At 48.1% G+C, this 8,175-nt stretch overlaps 1 long non-coding RNA gene across 1 annotated transcript; it reads left to right on the top strand.

Annotated features, from left to right (window-relative positions):
* Window positions 1-252: 252 nt before the first annotated feature.
* Window positions 253-4,616, top strand: LOC145720026 (uncharacterized). Its single transcript, XR_014142748.1, has 3 exons — window positions 253-744; window positions 1,622-1,829; window positions 3,433-4,616. It is a non-coding gene; the product is annotated as an uncharacterized LOC145720026 (long non-coding RNA).
* The last annotated feature ends 3,559 nt before the right edge of the window (window positions 4,617-8,175 follow it).

Here is an 8,175-nt window from a genome sequence, read left to right as displayed (position 1 = left end):
CCCTCGGGCACTGGGGCCTGTCCCCACCTGTGCAGTGAGGAGTGCAAGGAGGACAGGGCTCCGGGCCATGGTGACACAGCCCCTTCTTAGGCCACAGAGCTGGGGCTGGGCTGCCCTGGGCCGGTCTTATCCCCTGTCCAAGGGCCTCACCGAGGAGGGGCTGCTCATGCAAATGTGACCCACCCCTGCTTCTCCCTGCTATGCACTCCCGGGTCTGTGGCCCCTTGACAGGGTGAATTCCTGATGCACTGGTTTCTCCCTGGTGGGCCTGGAGGAAGCAGCTGCTGGGACTACACACAGGCCCAGGTCTAGGGACTGGTCCAGGTCCAGAGAGGACACGACTGCCCAGTTCCCACTGAAAGCAAGGGGCCCCGCCCTAGGGCCTCCTGTCAGTGGAGGACTGCCCAGCTGGGAGCCCTAGCCTGCACAGACACCCAGATACCGCCTCCCCGCACCCCCCGCTGGTCTCTCAGCAAATATGTCCTTCTTTCCCACTGCTGGCAAGCCTCTCCTTCACCTGCTTCTCTGATTCCTGTTCCCACCAGGTGACAGTGACCCTCCAAGGAAGGACAGAGGTCCTGGTGTGCTGTCCCCGATCAGGCTTCCTCCATGGACGGGGGTCTAGCGGGAGGTACATGAGCAGTCCTGACCCTGCAGAGCCTGTGAACCACTGTGGAGCTGAGGACAAGACATAGGGAACAGAGAGCAGAGGGAATCTGTCCCCGTGGGAGGGTCTCAGAGGAGGTGGGCTGGCTCTGGGAGCTGAATGTGAACAGGAGCTTGTGGAGGGGACACACACCTTCAGAGAGGAGGACACAGAAGGTGGGAATGCTGGGTCTTTCCTGAGCAGGACTGACAGGACAGAATAAACTCTGATGATGCTCCTGGGGGTTTGTAGACAGAGCAGGGCCTGAGTGTCTAGCAGCGACCAGTGCAGGGACATCCTGTGACCTCCCTTCCATTTGCTGTGAGATTCTTAATACCAGCTGTGCCTGTCCTCACTGTTGCTCATTAGAGAATTAGCTCCATGGGAAGTCCTAGGACAGAATTTGGGACAGGGAGACCTAGAAGGGGCCATCGGTGGGGAGGGCGACCGGAGGAAGATGACAGCCAAGGAAATAGGGAAGGGTGAAGTGGCTTGTGTCCCCAGGTGGGACACAGGGAGATGAGTGACTGGGCCCTGGACTGTGGGGGAGGGAGGGATGGTCCAGAGTGTGTGCCAGGTGGATGGACGGGGATGCCTGGAGGGACACAGGTGAGGTCAGGTGGGAGAGCAGGTGGAGGGCTGGTGATGGGTCCGTTGTCCCCGTGTCACATAGAGACCATGGTATGGCCTGTGCAGAGGTGCAGAAACACTCACAGAGAACCATGGTTGAGGGATGCCTTCCCTCCCACATAAGGAGGATGTGTGTGTTACAGTAACCTCCTGTCTGAGGGCTTAGTCTGCATCATTTATTCATTCATTCATTCACTCTTTAAACAAACATTTAAGGAATAGCCACAGGTGTCAGATCATTGTTCAACATAATGTGAAATAAAATATGATTTTATATTCATTTCAGAATTTCTAGTACATCGTGTGTTTCATATAATGTGCATGGTTTCTCTTTGCCTTTCTCAGCGTCTGTGTTTGAGAGTCCAGCTTCTATCGCACAAAGGTTCCTACTCAATCACTTTGTGTCCATTTATCAAAAGATTCTTTGATACACTGGAGAAAAGTATGCAATTGTATATGCATCAAATTTGAAGATAGGAGGACCTAAAACTTAAGAGAAAAAGGAAGAATTGGAAAGAATAATTGTCATATCTGAAAAACAGTGTCAGCTTCTGTAAGTCACCATAAAATATAGAAATAAATGACCAATATCATATTCCTTAGGAATAGCAACTAAATATCATGACAGTTTGAGAACTAATGAATTCATTGTAGATTTCATCATGAATAAATTGGGGATTCACAGTAATCAGCCAGGCTCCCTGACCTTGAAGAGAGCCTTGAGCCCACCCTAGAACCTGTCTCAGGCATTCTCAAGGCATCCCGGGTCAGAAGAATCCTTTCCTGCTGGCAAGGTCTGGAGCCAGTGGTGAGCATGAGGATTGGAAAACTGGATGTGGGAGAAGAACCGTGGGCCCAGGAGCCCCTCACAAAGTTGGAAGGAGCAGAGAGCCTCCCCCTTGCTCCTAACTCCTGGGGGCTCTAAGGAGATGCTGGTTGTCCCAGGGGAGAGCTGCCTTTGGGCTGTGCTTTTCTTCTCTGAAGGACCATGCTGTTGCACACTGCCCACCGGGGGCTCCAGTACCAAGGAGTCCCATCAGTGGGTCTGTGTGTGAGCAGAGAAAGCTAGGGGTCCCCAGGGTCAGGAGGGGAAGATGGAATATAGTTTTCCTGGCACAGGAGAAGTCATTTTAGGCCTCCAGCTATTTCCTGTGATCTCTGCCCTTGTGGTTCTACTTTCCCAGCACACATCTTGCAGATCTTCCTGAGAGGTGCCAGAATTAAGAAGAAATGCAAAACAAAAACAAACACAAAAACAAAAACACTTCAGTAGTTAAGGATTTTAAGGGAAGAAAAGGAATGCAAAAATGGACAGTCTCTAACAATCCAGGAAACAGTCTAACCACATCAGAGACACCCCCCTGTGCTGTTTCCAAGGAAACCAGGCCTTGGACTCCTTGCCCCAGATAAGGAGCTCAAACCCTTTCCAGTTAATCCTGGCTCTGGGAGCAGGTCCCTAGCTCCTTCCCCTTGTGGGACAGCCACCTCTGCTTCATTATAATGTGAAAGTCTCTGCACCAAGAGGTGCACTGGCCGCATTAACAGAGCAGAGGACGCCTGCATAGGCCTGTGCTCTCAGGACTCCTGACCGACCTTACGCCCACCTTGACATGGGATGACAAAGCTCCCTTCTGAATATTCATCCCAAATGCGAAATGAGAAGAACCCACTCACTCCGGCTCTGGGAGTCAAGGCGTTGCAAGTTATTCCCTGTGATCTCCTTATTTGCTGCAAATACAGATTCCTTTGTGTGACTCCACACCTGGCTGGGTCTCTAAATGTAAGTCAGGAGGAGCAAACTCACAGTAGTTCCCAGACACAGTAACTTCATTTTCCTCTCCCTCCCTCTATATATAGCTTACAGTACTTAAATGTATAACTTATAATATGTGATATGTATATGCAGCATGCAACTGATAACATACACATGATATAAGATTTATATATAATCTATGGTATTTTATATGATAATGATGTTTATATTTACTAGAGTATATATAAAATAATGATATAAGTAATAATTCAATATAATATATTGTACACATTTAATATATGTTTATATAATGTGTATATATTATATAATTTTATAATATGTGATATTTATTTATAATAATTTATAATATATATCACTTTTTTTTTTCCTTTTCCCCAACAAGGACCCTGATGCCCTGGACGGCAGAGTACCACAGTCTGACAGGCCCTGGAAGGAAAGCTGGAGGCTCTAAGGTGACAGAAAGAATGGGGCTTGTTTGGGAACAAAGCAGTGCAAATGCCTCCCCACCCCAGGAGCTTTTCTCTTCGGCCCTAAAGGGACCTCCTTGTCTATGAGGGAGGAGGCCATAGAGGAATCAGGACAGGACAGAGAAGCCCCAGAGTCCGCTGGCTGAGGCCACATTGGTGGCTTTCCCCTCCTCCCCTCCCCAGGGGTCTCTTGCCCTGGGCTCCGGTAGCATGGCAGGTGATTATTTTTCATGATGCGAACCACTCCAGGTGTGGGCGGGTCTGTCCCTGTCTGAACACCAGCCTGGGCAAGGCCTCCATGGGGTGGCGGATGGAGCAGGAAGGAGGGAGGGAGTCAGAGCTGAGCCCCCACGCAGCTGCGGGGACACAGGTTCTGCAGTCACACTTCAGTGAAGACACCGCCTGCCAAGTGTGCAAGAATGAGTAGAGTAGTTCCCTGGTTGTCTGGACCAGAAGCCTGTCCACACAGGCCCAGTCCCACAGCGCCACCTGCTGGGCCAAGACACCAAGTCGTCCAGCCCATCTGACACCTCCCAGCGCTCCTGGAATGATGTCCAGACATCTGCAATTGGATCATTCCAGTATCACTGCCTAGAGCAGTAGAAAGAAGAAGAATGTGGTGTTCGGGCTGACAGGTTATTTCCAGATCACTAATGACCTCCGGATGGTTAAGTACATGGTGTATTGCACACTGCTTACGTTACCAGGTATTTCAGGATTACCTGACATTGGAGTTTGCCTCTTCCAGGACTTGGGGTCATAACCAGTCTACCATCATCTTGAACCAAGGAAAAGGCTTAAAGTTCTCCAAGTACCAAGGTGGTTCACACCTCATAGTAATTCCACATGGACCCGTCTTCCAGTTTGACTGTTGTTGTTGTGGGTTTAGATTCCCCTGTGAGGTCCCCTCAGCCTGCACTGAAAGGACGTTTGATGCCTGTCCCTGCCATGGGAGCAGAACACTGTCAGGGACATGCATCCTCTGCTCCTGCTGACTTTTCTGGATTCAAAGTTTCCTTGAAATTCAGCCTGCAAAATGCTTACATATTTGACTCTCTTGTACACTTAATATATTTTAAATCAGCTTTATAATTTTAACTAGTATTAAGATTGTTATACACAGAACATTATAATTGGAGCCCTCCTCTATTGAGGGGTTCTTCCATCTCTTCTGCACTGAAAATCCTCATGGCCTATTGTGGAATTCATGGGGGATGAGTGTCTAAAATCTGGGTCCAAAGAACAGACATTTATCCAAAACCCTCCAACAAGCAGTAGGGGGTGGTGAGCAGTAGACATCCTGGAATTAAACTGGGGGAAACAAGCTCACGGAAGGACAGCACTGAATGTGGAGATGGACTGGATGGTGTTGGTTGTACCTTCACAATATTAAGTCATCCAACCCATGGATGTGGGATCCTCTCAATTATTATTTAAGTCTTTTTAGTATTTTCAGCTATCCTTTGTACTTTTCAGTTTGCAAGTCTTTTGCTTACTTGGTTTAGTTGACTCTTAAAAGTTCTATTCTTTTGGATGCTATCTTAAATGGAATTGTTTTTTAATATCCTCTTGGGCTTCTTCATTGTTGATATAGAGAAAATCATCTGGTTGTTGTAAGGAATTTACTACATGAACTCCTGTAGGAAATGCTAGACAGATAGAGCTTAGGGTGATAAGGACACTGACCTCCCCGCACCCAGCCCCTTTCTGCTGGTCCACGAGATCCTACTCCGTCCTCTAGCCTCCAGCATCTCCCACCACCTGCCCCCTGGACCCAGATTCTTCTTTCTTTGAGAAAGTCAGTTACATCAAAAGTTAACCTCTCAAGCTTTGACACCCACCTTGGACTGTTGGATTAATTGAAGATGGAGAAAAAAAAGTGTGTTCCACACCACTAATTCAACTTTATATTTACACTGGAACTGGGCAGTTAGAAGCTTATAAGATTCTGATTATAAATTATTCACAGATAATTATACTTTTATTTTATTGATTCATATGCTCCAATACTGAGACATTTTCAGTTATGTTTTTTACAATTTATAAAAATTATTATGTATTTATCCTCTACAGTAAGAGCCAGTATTCATCAATTGCAACATTTTCACATATAATATCAATACTTTGGCCAATATAAAAAATAAATAGATACTAGTAGGATATGACATGTGCATGACAAAAGTTCAGGGGTGCTTGCCAGAGGGTAATTCATGTTGACGGGATGGGGTCTATTGAAGTGAATCCCTAGGTGAGGAGGTTGCCAAAGTCCATCAGTCCTCCCCCAGATGAGTGGGTCTGGCCCACCTCTCAGCTCCCCATGTGAGGAAGGAACTGAATGAAGACACTCAGAAAGACACATGGATCTTCACCAGAACATCGGTTCCCTTGGGATGATGCATCTTCTCTGTATGGGATAGTTGTCTATGACCATACATCTATTCCATGTATGTGTCCCCTCTCTGCTTCTGGTCAAGGACAAAGGTACCTATGAGAAGGGAAAGGTGGAAACAGAAATAAGGAACAGATTCTCAGATGGGATATAGAGGACTGTGGTCCAGGGAAGGGCTGTGCATCCTGCAGTTGATAAACGGGGAGAGAGGTCCCTTAAGGAATTCCAGGTGAAGGTAGGATTCTCCACCCCCTCCTCTGGGAAGGACAGGTATAATAGAGTGTGGGAGGGAACCGGTCAATTACTCTTTGGGGCAGGATATCGGAGTTTTGGGGATGCCTTGGAGTGGGGAGAAGGTGAACCAAAGAAGAGTAGGAGGAGTGAAGAGCATCTAAGGCAGAGAGAAAGGACCCCCTCTGTCTAATTCATTGTAGGTTTCCAGCATATAGCCCCTGCCCCTCCAGAGGGGAGCTGTCTGAGGAACCTGCAGAATGTGGTGGAATGACTGACTGAGGGCATGAGGAAGCTGGACAGGCACAGAGAACCTGCAAGATTGATCCAGTCACTGGGGCACCTGGGTGGCTCAGTCAGTTAAGTGTCTGATCTTGATTTCGGCTCAGGCCCTGATTTCTGGGTTGTGAGATAGGCCCCATGATGGGCTCCACACTCAGCAGGGATTCAGCTAAAGGATTCTCTCTCTCCCTCTCCCTTTTCCCCTCTCCCCTTCTCTCTCAAATAAATAATTTTTTTTTTTTAAGCAGCAGATTGAACCAGTCACTGCTCAAGACACTGTCAGCTCAGGGGTGCCTGGGTGGCTCAGTCGTTAAGCATCTGTCTTCGGCTCAGATCATGATCCCAGGGTCCTGGGATCGAGCCCCCACATCGGGCTCCCTGCTTCATGGGAAGCCTGCTTCTCCCTCTCCCACTCCCCCTGCTTGTGTTCCCTCTCTTGCTGTCTCTCTCTCTCAGAGATGCCCTTGTGAGCTGAGTAAACTGTCATCTGTCACCCGCCTTGTCTTCCATTTTGTGGGAGTTCCACCCCCATACTCCTCTCAAGACACCCTATAGCACTTCCTCCCATCAGAAGAGTCTTGTTCCCAACTGTGCTCCCTGATATTTGCTCACATGGGCAGGGACCTTAATTGTGCTGACTTGGATGTTCCTGTTGCCCCAGACTCCTTGCTGTTGGTGTTTATTGACTCTGCCCTCTGCCAGAATATAAAATCAAGGAGAGTTTTTTCCTATTTTGATCACCTGTGCATCTCCTGGTCTTGCATAATGTCTAGCAGAAAATAAGCATGGATCTGTGTCTATTGAATGAATGAATCCAAGAAAAGGAAACAGCTGTGTGGAGAGGGAAAAGCATTTCTATCAGAGAGAACAGCAAGGACCAGTGAAGATGGTGTGTTCTAGGTAAGAAAGGCAGCTAGTTGGGGCTGGAGGGGTTCAGGATGATGTGAGCAGGGATGAAGACAGGTGGGGTAGAACATAGAAAGGATATTGTTGGGCAGAACTCGGTGTGATGTTGATTGAGTGGGGAGGATGTGGTAAAACACACACCACACACAATTTGCCACTTCAACTGTTCTTCAGTGCTCGGTTCAGGGGCACGAAGCAGCAGCCACCACCATCCGTCTCCAGAACTTTTTCATCTTCCCAAACTGAGACTCTGTCCCCATCAAAGAATTCCCATCCCCTGGAAACCTCTATTCTCCTCTGTCCTTATGAATGTGCCTATTCTAGATCCCTCCTGTTAGTGGACTCCTACAGTAGTCATCCTTCTGTCTCTGGCTTCTGTCACTCAGCCTAATGTCCCCTAGGTTCCCCTATCCCTTAGCTTGGGTCAGAACTGTCCTCCTTTTTTATTGGGATGAAATACACCTAACACAAAATTTCCTTCCTTGTTTTCTAAGGCTGAGCAGTATCGCACTGCGTGTAAACACCACATTTTGTTCATGCACTCATGGAGGGGGTGTTGCTGTGTTTAAAGGCTCTCTTGGGTGGCCACGTGGGCCAGGGAGGGCAGCTGGGACAAGCTGAGCACTGGGTTATGCTGCTCAGTATTAGGGCTGGTGCTGCCGCCACCCCCGCCTTTGTTTTTACGCCCTGTTGATGCCGGAAAGATGGGAAGAGGCTTACCGAGATGAGAAAGCAAACTTCCCCCGACTTTTTTTTTTCCTTTTTGTCATTTTCTCCTAAAGGCTCACAGTTGCCGCTGCCGGTGGCCCTGTTAAAATCAGCATTCCTCGGAAGTTTGCCCACTTCAGCA

This window comes from Leptonychotes weddellii, unplaced genomic scaffold (assembly GCF_054177405.1).
Source record: "Leptonychotes weddellii isolate Sample4059 unplaced genomic scaffold, ASM5417740v2 HiC_scaffold_9301, whole genome shotgun sequence".
NCBI classification, from domain to species: Eukaryota; Metazoa; Chordata; class Mammalia; order Carnivora; family Phocidae; genus Leptonychotes; species Leptonychotes weddellii.
The sequence above is the reverse complement of the archived record's forward strand: the minus strand, read 5'-3'. Positions and strand labels throughout refer to the sequence as shown.